Source organism: Cupressus sempervirens, chromosome 10, assembly GCF_028749045.1.
Source record: "Cupressus sempervirens isolate cs-2001-9-10 chromosome 10, ASM2874904v1, whole genome shotgun sequence".
Lineage (NCBI taxonomy): Eukaryota > Viridiplantae > Streptophyta > Pinopsida > Cupressales > Cupressaceae > Cupressus > Cupressus sempervirens.
The window spans coordinates 655,446,676-655,471,756 of record NC_143127.1 but is presented as its reverse complement, the minus strand read 5'-3'; the positions used below and the strand labels follow the sequence as shown (position 1 = coordinate 655,471,756).

At 35.4% G+C, this 25,081-nt stretch overlaps 1 protein-coding gene across 5 annotated transcripts in view; it reads left to right on the top strand.

The window, feature by feature from the left end:
• LOC149535537 (DNA-directed RNA polymerases II, IV and V subunit 8B-like) overlaps positions 1-25,081 on the top strand; it is a 98,688-nt gene that overhangs the window by 7,690 nt on the left and 65,917 nt on the right. For 2 of the 5 annotated variants that reach the window (XM_089803186.1, XM_089803188.1), the window contains one exon: positions 18,680-18,783. The exons of the other annotated variants lie outside the window; for them this stretch is intronic. The gene's annotated coding sequence lies outside the window, so the exon portion shown is untranslated. The remainder of the gene's footprint in view (positions 1-18,679; positions 18,784-25,081) is intronic. 5 annotated transcript variants of the gene reach the window in all.

The window sequence follows — 25,081 nt, the reverse complement described above, 5'->3', positions numbered from 1 at the left end:
AAGGTCCTATCTTGGCCTAAAATTTCAAATATTAAAAATGCCATCTCTATTGGACTGAGAGACGGAAGTCTACATAAACTATGTAACACTCAAAATTTAGCCCTAAATCTTGAAGCAATAAAGAACAATGAGATTTGGCATAGAATACTAGGTCACTTACACTTCCGAGCTCTACCTTTTATAGAGAAAATTGTGAAAGGCATACATAGCCTAAAATCTGAACATGAAGGAACATGTAAAGGCTGTGTATTAGGAAAGAACTCCAAAACATCTTTCTTTCACAGTGACCATAAATCTAAGATTGTTCTTGAACTCATTTATGGTGACTTATGTGGACCTATGTCAGTACCTTCCCTAGGAGGATGCTTCTATTATATCCTTTTTGTTGATGATTAGTCCAGGAAAACCTGGATCTACTTCATGTAACTAAAATAGTCAAATGAAATTCTATCTAAATTTGAAGAGTTTAAAGCGTTAGTCAAAAAATTAAAATCCTAAGATTTGACATGGAGGAGAATACATTTATGAAAACTTCAAAGAATTCTGCATATCTCTTGGGATTAAGAGAGAGTATACAATACCATATAATCCTCAATAGAATGGAGTAGCTGAGAGGAAGAACATAACCATTATTGAAGCAGCTAAGGCTACGATGCATGACCAAAATCTTCACATGACATTTTGGGCTAAAGCCTTGAATACTGCAGTATACATTCAAAACATATGTCCTCATTCATTTCTAGAAAATGTAACACTTAGAGAAGTCTTCTTAGGAAAAAAACTTGATCTAAGTGACCTAAGAATCTTTGGATACCTTGTATACATTCATATACTTAAAGAGAAACGTACTAAACTAGAGCCTTCAGGAAAGAACGACATGTTTATTGGATATAGTGAATCTTCAAAAGCTTATAGAGTATGCATACTAGGGTCAAGAACAATTGAAATCAGTAGAGATGTTAAGTTTGAAGAAGATGTTGCATATAAACATTCTAAAAATATAGAAGAAATGATGACCCCATCCTAGAATTAGATGAAAGATTTAAGTCTCCTACACTACTTTTTGGGTTTAGAAGTATGGCAGAAGGAAGACTATATCTTCTTGAATCAAGGGAAGTATACTATTGATATATTAAACAAATTTGGTATGATGGATTGCAAACTATTGTCCACACCAATGGAGACAAATCTTTTTATGCTCAAGAGTGAAGCTTCCGAATTTGAAGCTACTGATCCTACATACTATAGACAGATAATTGGATCTTTAATGTACTTGGTGAATACTCATCCTGATATTTGTTATGCTACAAACACATTAAGTCAATTTATGTGTGAATCTAAGAAGATCCATCTCATGGCAGCCAAGCATAGTTTGAGATACTTACAAGAGAGTATTGGACTTGGTCTAAAATATGACCATGTTGAGCTACAACTTCTTGGATATTCATATCTAACTAGGCCGACATTTCTACTAATCGGAAGAGCACTATATGATGTTGTTTTAGTTTTGGATCTGCGATGGTATCTTGGTTTAGTAGGAAGTAGTCTGCAATTGCTCAGAGTTATACTAAAGCAAAATACGTAGTGACATCTATGGGAGCTTGAGAAGCAGTGTGGTTATGAAAGTTATTGATCGAACTATTTGGGAAGCCCTTGAATCCCACAATTATCCATTGTGATAATCAAAGCTGCATTAAACTCTCTAGAAATCCAGTTTTCCATAACAGGTCTAAGCACATAGAAATTCCCTATCACTACATAGGGATATGATGGACATAAATGTTTTCAAGTTGGCTTATATCAGCACTGAAGAGAAGACTTCATATTTACCAAACCTCTTGTGAAATTATAAGTGGAATATTTTAATGGTAAACTTGGTATGGCTAAGATGTAAAGGTAACTTCTGAGATTAAAACTCAGTTTTGTGTGTGTGTGTATGTGTGTGTATATATATATATTTGTTGTGATTACTCTTGTGCTCATGTGTATTGTTTAATGAAAGATGATCTTTCTTTTGGGTGTAAGGTCTCTATAGTAAGGTGACGACCTTCACAAGTTATGATATGACTTCATTGGGTTATTGTCCCAGATTGTGCTGGTTTTTATGATAACAAAAGCATCATGATCGACTTCATTAAGTTGTTGTCCTAGAATGAGGTGAAAATCATGATGCTACTTGTGTTTTTTTGAGTTCTTGATCATTTGTCATGATAGACTACAATAAACTTCTGTCTCGGATTGTGCCAGCGGTCATCACACATGATAGACTACTTTAGTCCCGAAATGAGCTGGAGATCATGATTCTTGTTATCAAGAATGACTATCTGATAGACTAGTTTTTGTCCCGAAATGTACCGGAAGTCAGAAAGCCTATATTCCTAAAAGAATATAATTGTGATTAAGCATTTTTAATACAGACTTGAATATGAGATTGAGATATTGATCATATCCTCCCTCGCTTAGAGGGAGTGTTAAAGTAATAACTTTGGTTGGATCTGATAATATTGATGTCAGTATATGGAACAGATTTTCACACATACACATGTACATGAGATTGAGATATGGATCATATCCTCCCTTGCTTAGAGGGAGTGTTAAAGTAATAGCTTCAGTTGGATCTGAGAATATTGATGTCAGTATATGGAACAGATTTTCACACATACACATGTACATGTATATACATACATATATGCATATACCTTGATCTTCTCCACATACTAATATCACAAGAAATTTAATACTGTACAATCATGTTCAGATTGAATTACATATGATCAGATATGCAGCGATTCCTCTCTCATATATCAGATGTACTTGGCTGATTCCCAAATCTGGCTTAATACTGTATCATAAGTTATTGTTATCATGTCCTATCGGGACCTTGTACTGAATCCACCACCAGTCACATTGAATAGTTTATATATGGTCACGATCTTGCTAAAGGCAATTGATCACCATTGATACCAGGTGACTTGGTAATCATGATGTGTTATTGCTAACTAACAGTAATAAGAGGGCATGGCCATGTAAGGTCATGACAGTTATGTGGTTGGCTCATGCCACATAAGGGTCATGTCCTTACATTGCGATGACTTTTCACTATGTATTTATATGATGTGCAATTCAAATTCAAACAAGAGGAACCAATAACAAGGGTAATTCCTCTCTGCATTTGTAATCTGTACTCAGCGATAATCCTCTTCATTGTCATAGTAAAATTTGTAATATTCAGAACAAGGTTTATCAGTTGTATATATCAGTAAAGAAAAAGTATAAACCTGCAGATTCAAAGAAAGAACTCATCAGTATAAGAAGTGAAACTAAATCTGAAGGAAATCCATCTCTATCTAGATCTTACAATCCTTAACTGGTCTTGGGTTCAATTCTACTTAATTTAATAAATAACAATAACTAACCACAACACATAATAATAGTAATTAATCTTGGCTTCGCCCTCTCACTTATAAAAATATTTAATAATAATATTAGAAAAAGAAATAAAATTGATATAATCAATATTATTAATATAATATATGTTATTAATCTAATTATGTCATCAATATAATATAATTATTGTAATATAATTTATAAAAAGACACTACTCTAAGAATGAAAAAGTGTGTATATATATATATAGAATATAAACTTTGAGAAATCAGCAGGGAGATACAGAGAAATAGAGAAGATGAAATAAGATATATAAAATTGGATCTGCAGAAGTTTAATTGATTAATCTCATTTAAACTATGAAATATTCCAATAGGGACATTACAATTGGTATCAGAGCTGGTTTTCCTGCCAGCCTATGTACAAAAATAATATTTTTATGTTAAGTTGATTTGGAAATAAAAGTTTTTATCAGATGATATTAATGGGCAGATTTGTATGAGTGCTTTGAGAAATATTTCATTATTTTCAGCATTGCCGTGAATAAAGATAGAAAGGACTTTGGAATGATTTAAATTTTGTGATCCAAAAGTAAAGGTGCCCCATCAATATATGCTTGAAAAAATTGATAAACTTTCATACCATCCGGTGAAGTTTGGTGTCATGGATATATCTGGTGAAGCATTAACTGATTTTTTCCATAGCCCAACTTTATAGCAGAACCTGATAGAGTAGGGACAAAGAACAGTCGTTGATGGGAGAGCGAGTGTCACCGTACTTATAGCAGTCAAATGTTGTTTAGAGAAGGCAACGTACTGGCTGAGATGGAGCAGTAGCTCTTGGATTTTGGAGTGAATGTTTATAGACAACATAGTCAGATTTAGTAGCACCATCTTGAACTGTTGCCGATATAAGATAAACTATTTTAAGAGAATCACACCATGTGAAGTAACACATGGGAAGTATAACCAATTGGGACAGACTTCTGGGCAACGTGAAGGAAAATATAGGCAAAATGTTGAAATGGAGGAATAAGTACCTTCAAGTACTACTGCCATTGTTAGAAATGCAACAACTACTATTTTCAGGATTGACTCACCAAAAGGAAAGATTCGAGATATTAGGGAAGAACCAAGTGATGGATAAATAATATATCTATTTTGGCGGTCGTGTACAAGAAGGTGTCAAAACCATCGGGCAAAGAAGATGATGTGAAGATATTGTTGTATAAGACAACAATAACTAGTGTTCTAAGTGTCAGGCCATGTCAATAATATCATTATCATTTCAAAGCAATTTGTATCATGTATTAGAAGCTACACAGCGAAAGAAAAAAATACAAGTATCATGGAGAAAATGTTACGATGGTAGATCTAATAAAATGCAAAACACAAGGGTCCAAAATGACAAGAGAGAAAAACCATCTAATTAGTAATTTGGGACCGATAAAAAGGGTGACAGGAATAAAGCATACTTTAGAATGAGAACAATCCATATATTACATGCGATCTGCCTCCACTAACAAAGATTGTAGTCTTTGTTTTAAGATTTAGGGAAAACTGAATGAAAAGAAATTAAGGCCATGAAAAAAATTAGCATACTTCCATTTGGAAATTGCAATGTTGGAAGTTAATAAGGAGAATAAGGGAGAATATGATCAGAGGTGAAAATAATTAAAGAGGAATACCAGAGGCAAAATTCTATGTGATATTCACAGCCAAGAGTTCTAGACAGGAACAGACAAGAAAAATAGTTAGAAAGATACAAAGAATACACAGCACATATAACCTAAACAACATATATAACCAATAGATTTCTTGTTGCACACAATACCTGAGAAGGGTTTGAACAAATAAGGATTGTTCTACAATCTATAATACAATTAGACATAAATTACACCACCAACATAGAAGGAAGATTCTGTTAAGACATATGCATCTTTGACGTAAGTATGTTATTTTAATTTATTAATCAATTCATTTAAATAATATTCATGCTCAATCCCATTATAAAATCTAGTCTAGATGGGAATTCATTTGAATAATATTCATGCTCAATCCCATTATAAAATCTAGGCTAGAAGGGATAGATAAGGATACAATATGGGAAAGGCTTGTATAAATCCAGCCAACAAGTTATCTCGAGATGGGGAAAGGATCAACATCCCCAAAACAATGCCTTCAGGATATTTCCAAGAATTGTAAAAGACCCCTTGAGGTGGGATTAAGGGCTTGGATCCACAAAAACCATGAGGGAGACTGTTGAGGTTGGTGTCAAAATGAACTATTGTATTTCATCAATCTTCTAGGCCAGTGTTATAACCAAGATAGCACGACCTTTTCAATTTATAACCCAAGATAGCATGACCTTTTCAATTCAATTATAGTTTATTACTAACTTACCTATAAGGGTAGCCTCAAGAGAGAGAACAAAGGTGTATTCAGGGAGAGGCTAGTGTAAATCTAGTCAATCGGTTGTTTTGGGATGGGTAAGGATCAGCATCCCAAATATGCCTTGAGGACACATTCAAGATGGGATTAAGGGCTTGGATCCATAGAAATCTTGAGGAAAATTGTTAGAGTTTTGTGCCTAAGCAATCTATTTACATCCTAAGTGTTCTTCTTGACTAAGAATGATAGTAAGAACAAAACAAAACAAGCATCCCACTAAGTAGGCCACCTCATGCAGATTTGTAAACACCATTGTTGAGGCCAATGTTCCGCTCTTGGACTTAGTACGTGATCGGCTTGAAGTAAATTATCTTGACTCACATTATCTTGAAACTTAAAACTTTACACATGCACTAATGATCACTTGTGGTTGCAGAATTCTATCAGTAAATTTTGTAAAGCTTCTTCTTGGTTCTAGTAAACAGTAATCAAGAATGCATGTTTTATGTGTCTACATTGTGTTAACTTCGTGTTTTCATGCATTCATGTGTTTGCTTTGTGTTTTCATGCATTCATATATCTACTTCATGTGTGCTTTATATTTTTATGCATTATGATGTTTTCTTGCATCTAATTATATGCTTCGTATGATGGTTCTACAAAAAAGTTATGTATAAATGATTTTTGCTTGAGGACAAGGAAAATTTGAGAGGGTTAGGAGTGTGATATCTCCATCAAAATCAGATCCATATAATTAAATGAAAAAAAAAGTTAGTAATAATAATATTATATTAATAATGGTACCGTTATAATTTATTATCATATTATAATATTGCATAATATATTAATATGTGAATTAAATATATAATAATATAATATTTAGATTAGTAATCTAAATGTATAAAGTAAATACTAAATATATTATGCATTATATGTAATAATATTAATATAAATATTATAATAAGAAATATAAGTGATATAATCTATATTATTAATGTAATATATGTTATTAATCTAATTTTATTATCAATATGACAATATAATATAATTTATGAAAAGACATGATTCTTTGAATGAAAAAGTATATATAGAGAATATTATCTTTGAGAAATCAGCAGGGAGATATGGAGAAATATATGAGATGAAATAGGATATATAAAATTGGATCTGCAAAAGTTCAATCGATTAATCTCATTTAAATTCTGAAAGTTTCCGATAGGGGACATTACACAGTATTATCATTGCCTGTACTGAAGGTATAATAGTGAGGGCATATTTTGGGCATGGTGGATTGATATGGTTTCGCTATTATTTGATGAAGGGGGAAACACTTACCCAACTTTTGTGACTGGAAACCCAAATTATATTTGGTTATATTTGCATTGACAAGTTCTTAGCCACCAAAGTTAGTCATTTTATTGTTTAAGTGTTCTGATGCATGTCTAAAGTAGCTTTGTGAGGTGCAATAATTATGATAAGGGGACTTACGCATATTGCAGAGCTGGAGGACTTCACCATTAGCACTGACTGGGTTTGCTCCGTGGGAATAAGGGGCGATTACCAGTAATAACTAACAGAAAGCATGCAAAACTGGCATGTAATGAACTAAAACATGTACTGCAGTTTGGTTGTTATATGCCTGTCTGAGAGAGTGGTTTCAACATTTATGTTAATTCCCTCATATAACTATTTTTTTATATTTATTGATACTTATTGGCATAAGATTCCCCTTTCTAGCTGATTGTGGCCTCCATAACAGTTTTTCACTTGCATATTTTGTAGGTCGACCTAGGGAATGTCCATCACAGAATGGAGACTGGATGTTATATTCACCATTTCTCCCCACCTTGTAGTGATCAAAGCCAAGTACATGCCCCCAAGAAATTTTCATTGCCCATCATTTTTCCCCCTTTTCCAATGCAATGGGAACGCTGGGATTTCTGCACTCTCCATTGCTATATACTTATGATTGGATAAGAGCTTAAACAATTGTGCAAATTATCAAGGAAAAATTGATGTGAGATTTATTGTTGGAACTGGAGCAAAAGTCATTAGCTCTACTTTCCTCTTATAAATATGTTAATTTAATTATTATTTTTATATTAAAAAGGCAAAAAAGGTTTGCTTCGGCTGCTATAGCAACTTTCTAGGGAATATTTATTTCTAGCTGTACAAGCTTATGCACACTCTCCGATTTGTATTTGTTAAAATGTTCAGAAACCCAAAGTTAGGGAATGTATAAGAAGACACAGGAAAAAGAAATGTTTCCAAAAATGTATATCAAGTGTTGGACACCATTGTTGGATGTCATTGATGTCAAAATACAATCAGGGAACGACTTTACACTTCACAGATAATTTGAACTTCTGAAATAGGAATAGCATATGCAGAAGAGCATAAACTGAGATGATTACCATGTGTGTCAATAACAATATTGTGCAAATGATTTTTAGTTTTCGGAATGGATAACAATTGTTTGTTGTTTGAATGAATTTATGCCTACAGCAAAAACAGGACGAATACCTCAAACTGTTTTGAACCATCTTTGAATGATATTTTTGGTCGTTGCTGAAGTAAACTTTTATAGATGCTGGACATATAAAATAATGCAGAGAAAATAAATATTCTCTGTCGTCTGTCAAACCACAAAAAGTTGAAAGGTTGATGTATGCAGATGTAAGTAACTGCGATTGATGGGGAAGTTAGAGAAAGTTCTGACAATTTCTACAGCACATGACAAGTGCAAAGAGACAACAGACTTTGTTCTGAGTGCATGGCAGCATAAAGACAATTTTATCTGTTGTATGAGACACACAACCAGGCACAAGCAGGATTGGACCCGATGTTTTTCAATTTTGGAATTATATACATTTGTATTTTATGGCTGCCGAGTAAAACAAAACAAAGTATTGTCTTAATGAGCAATTAAAAGTAAGTTTTCAAACATGAATGAAACTGTGTGACTGACTTGAGATGTCGGTTTGTTCATTCTAATCATTTGTTAGTATATTTTAAAAAATTAAAAATTAAAAATTAAAGTCCTTACAAAATTATAAATTGTCGGGGGTCCTTGGTTAAAATGAATGAAAAAACGGGAGACTTGAAAGCAGTATTTTTGAATAAGAAATTCTGGATGGGACTTAATCACAGCATTGCCACTGGTCTTAGAATTTCTCTTTAAGGCTGTGATTTAATTGAGAGAAGCTCTGCATATGCTAGAAGAATTGGACAGTGTTGCCATAAAGGTTTGGAATCTTTTTGGAAAGCTGTTTTGTAAAGGTAAATATTCATCCACAAAGAAAGACTGTTTTTGAAATACTATATACTTATATTCAGATATTTATTATTTCTGACACATTTATGGTCTATAATTGTAACTAGAGTATTTTGTTGCTTGAATCAATTTGGCAGTCTGGGCATTTACCGTTCAGTAAAAGTGCAGAGAATAATGCAGTGGTGCTTACAGTCATTTGAAATTACAACAGTTTAACATCTGTTCATTGACTAAAAAAGCAAACTGCGGTCAAACATACAGTAATGTCAGATTGTGATAGTCTACAATATACTTTTAGTTTATAACACAATTAATTCAGGTCAAATGTTATCAGAACATCCTTATGTTGAAAGCCATTAATAACAGTTATCAGGTCTCATTTAATTTATTGAAGATTCAGATTTGAAGTTTGAAGTATTTTACAATCATGTGTATCTGATCAAATATATCTCAAATTGTTGCTTCTGTACAGAGAAACACTTGTAACCAGTTATTAATTTTTTGTGTTTGTAAAACTTTCATTGAAATATAACTGGTCTTCAAATCATTCAAAGATTGTAATCTGTGGAGTTGGTGCTCATATGAAGTTATTGTGTTGATGTTCATAGTGAAGGAGTAGGTGCTCTGGTGGAAAGAGTTGTAGCTCTAAGAATAGGGGTTGAAGTCCTTAAACAGTGTAATTGATTCGGATTCAAGGATGGATTAGGACAGTATGTCCTAGCAGCCTTTGTGTTGGTGGTTTTTCCCAAAGTGGGTTTCCACGTTACATCTTGTGCACTATTTCTTGTGGATTGTCTTTTCTTTACTAGTGTTGCTGATAATGTTACATCAATGACATGCTTAAAGCAATTGATTTAACAGCAAACTAAATTGAAAAATATTTAGTACAATCCTAATTCACTCCCACCTCTCTTAGGATTGTCATTGTGTTTTACAACCAAAACATTTTTCATAGATGTGCATTGACAATGTCAACGGGTTATGTTTAAATTGTTAGGCCATACTATTTTTAAAATGGAGAACTATGTTAGAATCTTTAAAGTTGTATCTTTTGATGCATGATATGATCCATTTACTTGGGCATTGTAAATTAGCTCTGCTGTCCAGAATTCTCTGATTTTATTGCAACGTTGTTGTTACCTATTATTGAAACATCAAGTTTGGCACTATTCAACTTTATGCATATGCAACTTGCTTCACACATCATGAAACTGCCACTACTTTACAGTGGAACTTAAACAACATGATGTTGCTTCCTCCTTTTAAACAACTTTCTCCAATGTCACTAAAAGAACTATATATCTAGCAATGTAGATGTCACTTGTATTTTTGATCATACTTCATTTTTTGACTGGTTAGTGCTTATATGCATTGTGTACGTATGCCTTCTGTACACTACCAAAGAGTGAATTGCTAAGAACACAACATTATCGGCTAAACATTGCACTTCATCTGGTGCAAGTGCTAGTATACTGGTCTTCAACTTTCCATTCTGTTTTTCCCATTATAGTTTTATGGGGCTTGATTCACCAGCAAACAAAATTTTAGGTTACAGAACTTGGGTTGAGCATATCCCCAGATCAGAACTGCACTGGAATGAAAGTAATCCTTGCATTTCTTCTGAAAACTTAATTATCTTACTAGACAGATTTATGATAATCTTCTAGGTATGAGGAATATGAATCTCTTGGTGATTTGAACCATTTTTTTGAATACCATCATTTTGTCAAGCAGTTCATTTGCCTTATTGTTCCATTGAATGCCATTCATTGTGACATCTTGCCTTTACAGTTTGTTAGTTTATAATAATTGTGCAATTGAAATCTTCCCATAATAATACTATTAAACTCAATCAAAAATATCAGTTTTTTAATTTAAGTTACCCACTTACCAGTAGAATTCCTCCTTTATTATGTCTCACAATGATATTGATTTGTCCTTATGAAGCCATTCATGTCTTACTAATATTAGAAGTTTTCGTAATAAAATTAAATAAATAATCAATATAGAAAATAATCAATATGTCCTGCATAGAGGTAAGCAATAGTTGGGATAATAAGTTTCACTATTTGGATTCTTCTAAATACATGCTCTGTATCCATGTTCTTGTGCCCCTTGGAGTCTTTTCATTTCTGCCGGTGCTGCAACAGTCATAGAAAGAAAAACAAACGATAAAGCAACACTTATTATCTGCAACAATGTTATGCCATGTTCATTTCCAGTTATGCTTCTAGCCAGTGGGACAAATATTCAATCATAAAAAGGCGTTAGCACTAGAACAGTTATGGTTATAAAGTTTTGAATGGAAGCTGCAACTATTTTGAGGTCTCCAATTACTATTTATTATGCTGCCCTGTTCTGAAAAGAATTTTGGGGATTATTCATAATCAACTCCATACACCAAACAAGCTATCCAAACGAGCAGCAATTGTAGAATAAGTTTTAAAACTGTGGTTACATGGAATGCCATGACTGCAGGATATTCAAAACATGGCCATGCTGAGAAGGCTGGAGAAACTTTGAAGTAAATGCAATCAGCCTGTGTAAGACCAAATTAGACAGCCTCTTCCAGCATTCTTTCCACCTATGTCAGAATGGACCTTTGGGACAGGGTATTAGACAGGGTATTAAATTATTAACAGTAGTCTATGATTTCGATTCTAAAACTGTCTCCACTTATGTTCTTTCAAACATATATGCAGAAATAGACAGGTTGGGTGAGGTTCAGATGATAAGGAGATTTACATCTCATATAGAGAAAGGCCTCTGTTGAAATCCGCTTCACATCCCACCACATTTCAAGCAGACAGAGCCTATACGGATACAAAGACAGCAACTGTGTGAGCCTAGAAAAAACTGTCTTACATCCATTTATATTCAGCTTAACCTTCTGGAGGATTCATTGCAAATTTTACATCTCATATAGAGAAGGGCCTCTGTTGAAATCCGCTTCACATCCCACCACATTTCAAGCAGACAGAGCCTATACAGATACAAAGACAGCAACTGTGTGAGCCTAGAAAAAACTGTAGACCAAACTGCCTTACAATTACATCCATTTATATTCAGCTTAACCTTGTGGAGGATTCATTGCAAATTTCTTAGGACCATTTGTCTGTACTAGAATGCAATGTGATATGTTTTCATCTGAATTCTCGTCACCTCCTGATTTGTCGGTATGGTCGTCACCTCCTTCAGCTATGTGAGTCTTTTGGTCTATTGCTTTTGAATGGGTTATCCTTTTACCCGAGCTCCCATCTCTTTACATGCTGGCCTCACTGTGGTGGTGTGAGTGTTGTGGATTATGTCATCACTTCCTCTTCCTTCATTCCCTCCATTTACTGTTTTACCATTTCTGGCCTCCCCTTTGATGACCATGCTCTCCTTGGCATTGGTATCCGCTCTTCTTCCCGTTTAGCGCCTTCCTTACAATCCTCCCTCATCCAACCGACCAATGTATGCACTCCTGCTAGATTTAGTTATTTCGAGGGTGATGGTGAGCTTTTCTCCTATCATCTTAGGAGACTCCTGACACTTGCTAGTTTTACTGATTCTCAGGCAGTCTCGATCATGTTTGACTTACTTGCTTCTGCCATACGGGAGTCTGCTCTTCTATCTATTCCTCACCGTCCCCCTCCTCTTAGATCTAAGCGCTTGAATACTTGCCCTATGAATAAATGGTTTGATGATGATTGTAAAGTTTTTCATTGTTTTGTTCGCTCTTCCTTTGAGACTCACTCCCCTGACTTCGCCCACTAGCGTGTTCCTTAACTCCGTTTCCTTCACCATAAGAAGCATTCTTTTGCTTCTTCTCAGTGCAGATCCCTTTGTTCCACACTTATCCAGAATCCCCAGAGTTTTTTGCACATCCTTTTCCCTCGTCCTTCATCCTTGACTCCCGCTCTTTGACTTCCCATACCATTTTGTTGTATGACATTTCGGGTCAGCCCTCCCTTCATTCCATTCCACCTCCTTCCCGTCATCTGTTCACTTCCTCTTGTATCCTTGAGGCCATTAGATCCATGAGGTATAGTAGAGCTATGGTTTCTAGGCATAAATTTTCAGACTTGGTGCTTCAGTTCTTGGTTCATATCTTCCTACACTCTTTAATAGATTTATTTGCATTCGTTTTCCTGAGACATGGTCGAGGCATGTGATTTATCCTATCCATAAGTCTGGACCTGCTTCGGACCCAGGTAACTATAGGACTATCATGATCGGGCATACCTTTGCCAAACTTTATGCTACTGCTCTGAACACCATTTTATCTGGTGAGCTTGACAGGAGAGGTTGCCGAGCTAAAGGGCAGGCTGGTTTTTGTACTAACTATCAGACTATGGATCATATCTTCACTCTACGGGCTATTATTGAGGAGGCTAGGCATCGCTCAGAGAAAGTCTACTGCTGTTTTGTGGATTTCTTTAAGGCTTTTGATTTTGTTCCTAGGTTGGCCTTATTTTAGAGACTTCGTAAGATTGGTATCTCAGATATGCTTTTGACTGCTATCATGAGACTGTACGAGAAGGTGACTGATAGGCTTAGGACTCTGGAGGGTTTCTCTGATCCAATTCAGAGCACCATTGGTGTGAAACAAGGTTGCCCTCTTTCTCATATTCTATTGGGGTTGTATATTGATGAGCTTGAGGATTTTCTTGTCAGCTCCTCTCATCCAGGGGACAGTTGTTATTTGCATTAGGTGTTGATATCCATTCTCCTTTTGTATATGATATTGTTCTCCTGACCTCTTCTCCGGACAGTTTATAGAGACTCTTAGATGGTCTGGCCTTTTTTTGTGATTAGTGTCAGCTTGTAGTTAATCTGGCTAAGACTCGTGTGATGATTTTTAATTGCCTGAAGACCTCTCATCTTCATTTCTTTTCCTAGGGACAGGAGGTTGAGATCACTTCTTTGTACATTTATCTTGGTATTAAGTTTTCGGGACCCCGCTTCAGTTTGAGACCAACCTATTCAATCCAGGATTAGTAAGGGTATGGGGTCTCTGGCCATAATTGAGAGGCAGTGTTTCAGGCATCATTTTCATGATAATTCGTCCAAGTTGTCCCTCTTGGATTCATTGGTTTGATCTACTGTTCTTTATGGATCGGTGGTTTGGGTGCCTTCTCTTCTTGCCTCTGATTGGGCTTCTATTGAGCGTGTTCAGACATTATTTTTACTGCGCATCATCAGATGTGACAAACTCATCCCCCACAGTATTGTTTTAGTAGAGTTTGGAGCTCATTCTTTTAGGCTTTTGACCATTTTTAACTTGATTTAGTTTCTCCATTGGCTTCGAGGTTTCATGGACTTCGATGTTGATCGCCATAGATACTCTTATCTTGCATACTGTTCTTTTGTTCAGATTAGGAGATCTGACACTTCCACTACATCTCGTTGTTGTTATGCCCTTGCCATCTGTTGGGTTCGATCGAGATTGACATTGATCGTCTCCCTCCTTACCAATTCTTGCTAGATGCTCCTGCTCATCTCCTACCCTCTCATCAGGAGTTGAACGACTATGATAGGCAGGATATCTACAGACAATACATTATCACTACTTGGAGTAATCCCCCTGGGGGATTACGTCCTAAGATAACTTTTTATGCAGAGCATTTTCTTGAGATTCAGAATGGTATTATTGTGCGGCCTACTTATCTCTATTGTCGTTGGTGTCATTCCCTTCAATTCTCTTTGGGCTCCTTCAGAGTTGGTTCTCATCGTCTTCGGATCTGGACTAATTACCATATGGCTAGAGAGGATCGAGTTTGTAGATTGTGTACTTTGGTTGAGGTTGAGTTTGAGGCCCATTTCTTATTGTGTTGCCCTATTTACTATGAGATCAGAAGGAGATTTTATTGTCTTTTTAGGGATTGTTTCTTCCTTTCAGAGTTCTTCAGCTATGATGATTAGCGGTGTCTTGCACTTTATCTTCGAGACGCCACTCAACTTTGTGAGCATACCCTTCAGTTAGCTACATCTCAGATCCACACCTTTGACCAGCTCATTACCTCCTTTTACTCCCCCCTGTCTCCGTCACGGGGTGTTAAAAGGCCTTTTAACACTACTCCTAAATTAGTCAGGCATTGTACTAGTCTTATCAAGCAGCGACACTCCTCTAGCGGGCCTCAGCGTAGATCTAGGACTTTGAATCGCCCTTAGTTATATCCTTCTGTTTCTGATTACTTTGTACCAAGGAAGGATTCATAGTCCTTACCTTGTGGTTCTTAGTCTTCTGTCTTGTTTTGTTTCTTTTCTGACACCGTTTTGGTGTTTTTGGTGGGGTTGGCTCTTATGTTTGTATGCTGAGTCCCATAAACTTTTTTGGTTTTTTGTTGGACATTAATATTATTATCTTATTTTATCTTATCTTATCTCAGGTGAATTAGGATTGCAATTCATCAATCAGAGAAGGCATGTATTTGAAAAAATGGATTTGAGGCAACCTTTGCTAACATCCTCATTGTCTATGCCAAAATGGGAGCCCGTTTTGAAAACGGGCATAGAGGAGTTTTGTCAGATTTTTTTTTTTCCAAATTACAGATGTTAAATATATGAAACACAAACGGCATGGGAATTATTTGTCACGATGGATAAAAGAAATGTGTAATATCCCTAGCTGGATATGACTTTAACAAACCCCAATTATCTCTTATAATTTATTTGCCTGACATCTCTCGTTCAAACAGGAAACACATTCTGAAATGAAATAGTAACTTGCTTCACAATTAAATTCAACTAGTTATAATTTATTTATTTTCAACTATGATGTCCATTACAACAATTAAATAGAAACTGGTAAATTTTGGAGCTGATTTAATTAACAGCAGATAGACATTCTCAAAACATGACCCTAGCCTCTCTTGATAATATTACAGGCAGAGCTCATAATTTGTTCAGCCCCTCCCAATTGCAAATTGCAGCCCACCAGTTATCACAGATAGTTTCAAAATTCAGGATGACAATGCTGGAAATGCTTGCAGCCTGTGGTAACAAATTTCCAGCGTCACAAATAATTAATGCAACACCCTCTAGATCAGACACAGCCTTGCAAAATTGATCACCAATTCCCTTCTAGACTAAACAATAAATTCTCCATAGTAGCAAATAGATCAATGGATTACCCACAACAAAATGTAGACCTCCAAACTCAAAATAAGTGTCCTCCAAGAAACAGTAATACAGTAATGGAAGACACTAAAATATTTCTCAGAACTAATAAATCCAGAATTCAAACCCTCACCCAAATTTCAAGATAATAATAAAATAACACAAATGATATCTCCCAGCCACAGATAAATACAGTAAGGAAATCAAACCAATGACCAAATCACTTTACCTCAGTAGTGATTTCAGAGAATCTTCAAGAAGGGAATTCACAATACCTCAGCTGTAAATTACCCAACACTTCTCAGCATCAAAACCCTTATACTCCAGCAAAGGGTGCAGAAATCAGAACTCAGAAAAAGCCACAAAGGCAACAAAAGCAAATAAATATCCAAGCATGCTTTTCCCAATGAAATAAGCTTGTATTTATAACCTCCAGATTCACTTTGTTGCCAAAATGTAACTTCACTCAACAAACTTCACCACACAACATTAATTAGAAGCTTTCATTAGATTCCTTCATTTGGCTTAACTAATTAATAAATGACACTTTCCAATGATAACTCAACTCTCAACTTAAATGAAATTATAAAGTTAAATTATAACTTTATAATAAGCTATTTACTATTTAATAATAATTTGGCCGCTAAAAATCTAATAACTCCCAAAATACTCATCATTTAAATATCTCGTCTGAAATAGGGGTCATACCTATTATTTCTCCATGTGACGAAATGCACTTTCCAAAAATAGAAAGGGTCCATCTCAATCAACACCAACTTACCACAAATAGTAAGTACACAAAATTAAGCCCAAATGAAGTTCAATCTGAGCTAAACGAAGACCAACCTGTAGCTTACTGAGATGTGGAGAAAATAAGACCCTCCCAAGCCAAGCAACTGCCACAGAAGACCCTCTATCCACAATAATTAGCCTATGAGGATCACAATAATAGGCTAATCCCTGAAACTCTGATGCCGATAAAATTGGGGATATTACAAAATGTGTTTCCTATGGACATACATCACAACATAATAGACAAAAAAATATGGTATGGATAAGATAAAAATGTGCAAAACATCAGAAGTAATCAATTGAACTAGTGGAAATGGTGATCAAGATCTCAACAATGAAAGAATTGGCAAATAAATGACAATGGAGAGGTCACCTACTCCATCAAAGTGGGATGATGTAATTCAGTGTAATTGATAAAAGCGTTGCATTTCCAAGAAATCTTCATCCGAGTTTATAAAGTCTACACTTACAATATTGATAGGGAATTTAATTTTGCAACAAACTCTACTTTTTTAATACTATTATAGGCACTAATCACAATTGTGGAAGTCTCATAGATGCATTTGAAGTCTTTGACAAAATGGTTGAATGATATGTCTTTGTATGCAATGATACTAGAGGTTACAAAAATGCATTCAATTTATTGAGGATAAGAGATATACCTACAAACGTACTTATACTTACTAGTCATGATCGCTTATGTTGAGGAGCTTAAGTTATAGTTTGACAAATACATCAGTTTGTGTTCATTAATGGTGAAAACCTTCATATATAAAGGATCCTCAACATCAAACTGTGGCGTTAGGTATCAAAAACAAAGAGCTTTTTCTTGGTAAATATTACGACGGTAACAAACCATATTGATCCTCTAGCTGTTACATTTGACTGGTGTAATTGATGATCGTGACAAATCTGTAACAAGTGTGTGATTCTTATCATTTTCAAAGGAGAATGAAGTAGGAGATAAAGCAAAGGCAAAAAAGATTACTTGGGTCATTGAATTTAACTATTACATTCAAATCAGGAGCATATATTCTTCTAGAAAAAGTTATATATAATTTCAAAAAAGAGAAAATTTCAATTTCAACAATAAATATACTCCTTGACTTAAAGGAATATGGATCATTCTTGTATTCTTGGTTTTGAAGAAGTGAACAATAATCAGAATATGATTAATGCCTCTTGGAATAATATGAATTCTCCTGTTGCCATGGCACACCAACCACAACAAAATTGGATACCCAAAATTCTCTAGAAATAAATACAGGAGTAGTTTTCCCCAAATTGCTTGAATCGTGTCAAACTTTAAAAAGTGAAAGAATTCATTCAAGGGTATGATGTTACTTAAGAGAATTTCGTAGTATAGTGGCAATGACAAACAATCTTCACGGCCCTAGTTCTATATGGTGGCAACACACTCAAAAAGTGGTTGTACGATGACAAACAATACGAGCTGAATTGTACAATGGTAGTGCAGAGTGGTAGTTGTTCAAGGACTGTGCAAAAGTGTAGGCATATGGTGGCAGTGCAAAGGGTTAGCCTTGTTAAATATTTTAGCCTTACATGAAATTCTGGATATTACGATTTAGAAATGGCAAATTTATATTAAATATGAATTAACAATTTTTCTGGAGGAATTAGTTTGTGTATCCAATAGGTGTCTTATATTTCATCTCTTCTTGCATTCTGGGTCTCACATATTAATTGGCAATGGTTATCTTCTCCCTTTCAGTTACTTATTGTGAAGAGGGATATTGCATGAAGGCAACTTGATACTCTTAAGAAAAACGACAAGCAACGTGGGTGGTTTTCTTTCTTCCGTCACTGCTTACACAGGTTACTATTCGTTCTTCACACAGTGATGGAATCGGGCATATTGATTTTTATCTTCATTATTATCTCACGAAAATTGATGATTATTGATGAGCATTATGATAAGCTTTCTTTAGGGGAATGATATCACATAATCTACTCCTTCATTCACTACATTTGTAATCTATTGATTGCACTCTTTGAGATTTACATCTTTTACCTCTGCTTTTGTTCAAGTTTCATGAAGTTTTGGTAATATATTTTATTACTTTGATGTGTTCTATATTATCGGGTTTTACTTGCCTTGTTAGAGGTGATTGAAAGGATTGATTGTTCATGTGTTCATAGAGCAGTAGCTCTGAGTTTTGTAATGAAGCTTTTCTAAATAAATAAAGGATTCATTTTTGGGGCTGGGTTGTTTCCCTGCTAGCCTGCTTCTAACATAGCAATATAATTTTACTTAATATAGAAAAGGAGTAGGATCATTAATTAAATTACTACACAATTGGTATTTATTTTATTTATAGGTGGGGATTTCATTTTTACTTTTTTTATAACAGAATATCTTTTTATTGTATATTCCCTCTATGTTTGGGGAAATATGGAGATGTTTGTTTTTGAGTTTCTAGTTCAGATTTAAGAAGCCTTATGGTGGAAGTTTAAAGAGGTGGTGTGTGCTGGTAGTACAAAGAGATGGTTGTATGGTGGCAGTGTAATGGGGTAGTGGTATAATAGGAGCACAAAGAGATAGCCATATGGTGGTAGGAGGCTCAAAGGTGAATATTGTCCAATAGTGGAGTAAGGCTGGAGTCTGCATGACCATGGCTTTGGCTGCTAATTGTCCTACGGTAGTAGCAACTTTAAAGGCAACCCTTCGATTGTCACTTCCTGCATTTTGCCAATTTCTCACACTTGTTCTTGTCAATAGTTTGTGTAATTTAACCCCCTCTTCTTTTTGTAACCTTTGTTTTTAATTATATGGAGTTTTGATTTTTTGATTTTGCATGTATGACTTTTTCATTCTTGTCCTTATTCTCCAACTTTTCCAAAAAATGCTTTTTGCCTATCTATTTTCCACAATTATGATTTTTTAAATTTCAATTTCTTGACATCCATATTTTCCAAATAAAACTTTACCTTTGAATCTTTTATTTTCCTAATTACCTTTTGGGTACTTTTGTTCTTTTTACTTCTGTTACTACCATTGTCTTCCCTCTTCCTTTTTATCACTTTTGTTCTTCGTACTTGACTACTTTATCTCTCTTGAATCTTTGGACCCATGTGTCATCCACTTTGGCCACACCTTTGTACTCGAGGAGGGAAAGTGTCATTTAAAACAATTTCCTAGCATCAATATCCCTTTGTCGTTGGGTTCCATCACTCCTTCCATATCAAATTCCCCTCCTTTAGACTCAAAGTCTGATGCTAACTCTTGGTTGACTACTTGGTTTTGCAAGTCAATGACGTACCTATTCCCATTTTTCTCAATAGAAATCGTGTTCTTTTTCCAATTGTGATTCGCCTTATTTGTAATGAGCCAATCCCTTCTTCAGTGAGATGACCAGTGGGATGACCATAAAGTCAAGGAAGAAGTGTTGGCTTTTGATTACTACCCTTTTTGTCGTAAGGGTTTGGAGTGGTTTAATGCCATGTTGGTCGCCTCTTTAGTAGATGAAAGGTTGGCGGCCAGAGTGCGGGCTTGCTTAAGGTCTTTCATGTTTCCTCTAGCAAGACATTTATGCCTAATTGACTATCCACAGTGGTATTAGTGCACACCTCATGATTTCCATCTCTACCAATATCAGTGTCCTGACACCAACCACCAACAACATTGGATTTGTAGTACCATTTTTGGAAGTATTCTTTATGTAGTCTTCCTTTTGTGCCTCATCTGTTCAACTCCTGTTCATAGGCTTACCGTTCTCTTGATTGTGTTATCATCCACATTGGCGATTGCCACCTTCAGTTGTAGTAATGTCTCCAAGAGGTCTGCCACCCATACTGTTATGATGGCTTGTAATATTTGTTGAACGATGTTTGCTTCAAATGCTAATTGCAGGGGAGTATTGACAATGCCATGTGACAGCTTATGTTCTTTCATCACCTGTTCAATATTTGTTCCCAGTATCTTCAATCTCTCTTTCTTCATGTGTGTCCGAGTACACAACTATTTTCCTGGAACTTTTGATCGCCAACACATCTTTTTTGGGTCGTGTGCTGTCTATCATGTTCACTTCCTTCCCCTTGGGCCAATCAATGTCCTTGTGGTTGCCTTGATCACACCATCTACACAACATGCTTTAGCCTCCTTGTTTGCTCTGATATTCTTGTGCGAAGTGGCCCCACCTATTGCATTTGCAACATTGTATCATGGGCCTCCCCTTCATGTCGTACTGGATGCGACTTTTAGGTGTGTTATTATTACTATTGTTACCTTATTGGTTGTTGCGATACCTACTAGGTATGGCAATGGAATTTTTCGGTCTTAGTGGTGTGGTGGGTGGTGTTGCCTATTCTTCTTAGGTGAAGAGCACTTGAGTGCTCTTTGCCTTTAGGTTGTACGAACACTCCGTAATAGAGTGACCTAGTACTTGGTAGATGTCAAAAAAAGATTTCTAGGGACAGCTGGCCTTGATATGCCCTTATGCCCTTCACTTTTGCATCCGGTGCATCACAATTCTTTTCCCTCCTTTGTTTCCTTCTCTACTCACATATCCTTCATTAATCTCATCATATCCTTTCGAAGTGCTTGTATGGTCCAAGACCCTCCCTCACTATCACCATGCGTGCTATCATCATCAATGATTTTCTTGTTTCTTGTAGATGTCTTATTTTCGCTCTCAATATCCATTGCCTAGTTGCAAGCCTTTGTGTAGGAGGATGGGGGTACCACCATTTTTTTGGTCAAATGGATGGAGTTAGTCGCCTGAAGAACCATCTTTTCTTCAACCCATCCGTTAGTTGGTTGTCTATTTTATCAATGAGTTCCTTCAACCGACGATGTTAGGCTCGCATTGTCTCATTTTTTTCCTCGTCAGGTATTATAAATTTCTATTGCTACTTCATCATCATCATTAAGTAATTTGAATTCTGCTTGAAAGGCTTGTTTCAAATTTTTTCAAGTTGTTTTGGGGCTCGCTGGGAGGTTAAAGTACTAGTCAATTGCCACTCCTCCCAACAATCTTGGTCATCTTGATTTTTCACCACCCATATGGTTACGCATGTTTTATAGTGGCAGGTTATTCCTTTGCATCCTCATGCTTCTGTGGCACCTTTCGGCACGCTCGATTCCTCTTCCCTTCCACTTCTATCGCACACATCTTAGTAACCTTCCTTGTAGTAGCTTTTGATTCTACTCCCTCTATTTTTTGCTCTTCTGATATAGCATGATTCCTAATGTGCCACAAAGTACTTTCAAACAAGTCCTCTACCTTTCCTTCAAGATTCCTTTCCTCACTTTTGTCTTCCTTAGAGTGTGTGGATGGTTTGGGTGGTAATGAGTCATCCTCCCAACTATTTGCATCATACTCTACTTGTACCCTAGAAATGCTCAGTACTGGTAGTTCTCTTGCAATGTCTTCCCACTCCTGCCTCGTGGGTTGTGTTTCACTTTTAGTGTCATCTCTCAATACATTCTTGAATCTGCAGAGACCTTACGACAAATTCTATTTCCTTTATTGTTGCCTTTTGTCCTCATTAGAAAAAAGGGGCATTAAGTATTGTAATTCTAGAGGTGCGACACCTACTTGTGTTGCATGGTTCATCCTCCCTCTAGTTTCTCAGCTTGTACTGTTGTAGTATTTGATGCAGGCAGTGTTCTCTCTCTCTCTCTCTCACCTTACATTGTTCTTGGACTTCCAACAATGTACAAGCCAATAATCTTGGAAGGCTACCCAAAGATTGTAGAGGGTCGGTCACCTTGAGTTTGGCACGTATTTTGCTAGTTGCGACTACCCTCTCCTGAGCCACCCACTGCACATACTCGTCAATTAACATGTCCCAGGTCTAAATTAAATCTTGAGTCAACTAGTCTTCTCAGGCCACTTCGTTTTTGCCCTCAACGTCACAGTCAGTTACTACTACTTGCTAGTTGAAGGTGCAACCCTTAATGCTTTCATCCCACCTATTCTCACTTCCTTAGACCTCTAGATTTGAACTTAGGCAACAACAAAATTTTAGCTACCTAACACTAAATGTATCGTTCCTTTAAATGCACTAGTAATCGTTTAGACAATCGCGAATAACTATAGATCATAAATGGCATAACATTAACAACTAGAGATATCATAGAATAATATTGTGCAACAAATGGCAGTATGATACATCTTATCATAACATAGTAATTCTGTACCATGAACCACAACATAATTTGTCCTAGTCCAAGTATTGTTATGGTAAATCAATGTTGTTGTAGTTGTATTGAACAAAGGAGATGAAAGCTCATCATATAGATTTACAAAGTCGATGTTTTTAAAGATACAATTGTGAACTAAAGACATAAATAGAAAATACCTAATAAACTAAATACTAACTAAGATGGCCATTAAAGAAACATTACAAGATTTTGATGCCTTTTGTTAATGGTCATCGTCTAATTGCTGTCTTTTGGTCACAAATTCTTCAAAACATTTTATTGTTTTGTTGCTAAGACCCTCCCTAGCTTTGCAAAATGTAAATGACCAAAAAGCCGAAGTCTGTCCATAAAAGAGTAGAGAAGGGTGCCCCTTCCTTTAGAAAGCTTTGCAAAAAGCCGCTAGAGTCTGCCGCTGACTCTGCCACTGAGATGAGTTTGCCACTAACCCTCCCAAAATCAGCAAAATATTTGATTATAAATCATCACAAAAACATCCAACTTGGTGTTGGATAGCGAATCTATTCTTCCTTGGAGATAGATACAAACACTGATAATAACTAGCATGATTTTGAAGAAAAATCGGCAAAGCTAGAGACAATTTTTGAGGTGAAAAATCGATCAAAACCAAACAACAAAATCCATGACATTGATCAAAGAATACAAAGCTTTGTTTTTGAGGAAATCAGTAAAAACCATTATATAATTTATTAGAAAAAAGTTATAAACCCACAAAGGAATCCCATGCAACTCTGTGTATTAAAAAATAAAAAAATTGTAGGGAAAAAATAATGAAAACCCCTCACATAATTTTTAAGGAAAAAAATTATGAAAACCCATCAAAATTTTTCAATGGAGAAAATCATGAAAACCCATCAGAGAAACCTTCATGCAGAAAAATGAGAGACTTCACATGGTAAAACAAGACATGCTAGTAACAAAATGCACATGCAAGCAACATGCAACCTTCAGAATCAAAGACTTTTACCCAAACCAAAACCTTCGACTAGGCTTGCTATTTCAGCAAAAATTTTCAAAGACAAATCACAAAATTTTCATAAAATACCTCCAAAGATTTTTGTTTTAAGAAATCAAAAAACAAATCTCTAGAAAAAAATTCCATATGAAAAGAGGCTCATTTTTTCCTTAAAAAATTGACCAAATTTTATGAAATCCCATTGAATTGCTCTGATACCCATGATATGGTAAAGTGATGTTGTTGCAGTTTAATTAAGCAAAGGAGATATCTCATTATATAGATTTGCCAAAACGATGTTTCTAAAAGAAACAATTGTGAACTAAAGACAGAAATAGAAACTACCTAATAAACTTAAGACTAACTAAGATAACTGTTAAAGAAACATTACAATATTCTAAGAAATACAAATAGACTCGATGGTTGGTCAAGTCTGCCAATTGCAAGCAATAGGCACCCCTTTGGAACAAGGTTTTATTATACTTCCATTTTAAAATAACAGAAGTATTTAAATTACTATTGGCATAATTGTCATCTACACATTCTCTTTCTAGCATTTCTTCATATTTAGGTGATATATGCATAATGAGAGGACAGATATGTTCCTCACTAAAAAATATTGATAATATGCACATTACAATTTATATTTCATCAACTACATTCAACTCAGTTATAGGAACTAGATGCCGTGTGTCCCTTGTTAGCTACTTTATTATGTTGCTGTATTCATTTATGAAAGATATATTGATTTCATTGCTTGATATGACGTAAAATACTATTTTTTCCTATATATCTACAGGAGTTTTAGAATCCCATGTCTTGAAAAATTCAAAAAACTAGCCTATAATATGCTGTCTTTCTAGAACAGCAGGTCTTATTTGATGTATCTCTGCTGTAAAATTAATGGATTTTTTCTCTCCCTGGCTAAAGTTGTTCATTCTTTGGGAATAATGTTCCGAACCTCAAGTAACCTGTTTTTGAAAGATACATAAATA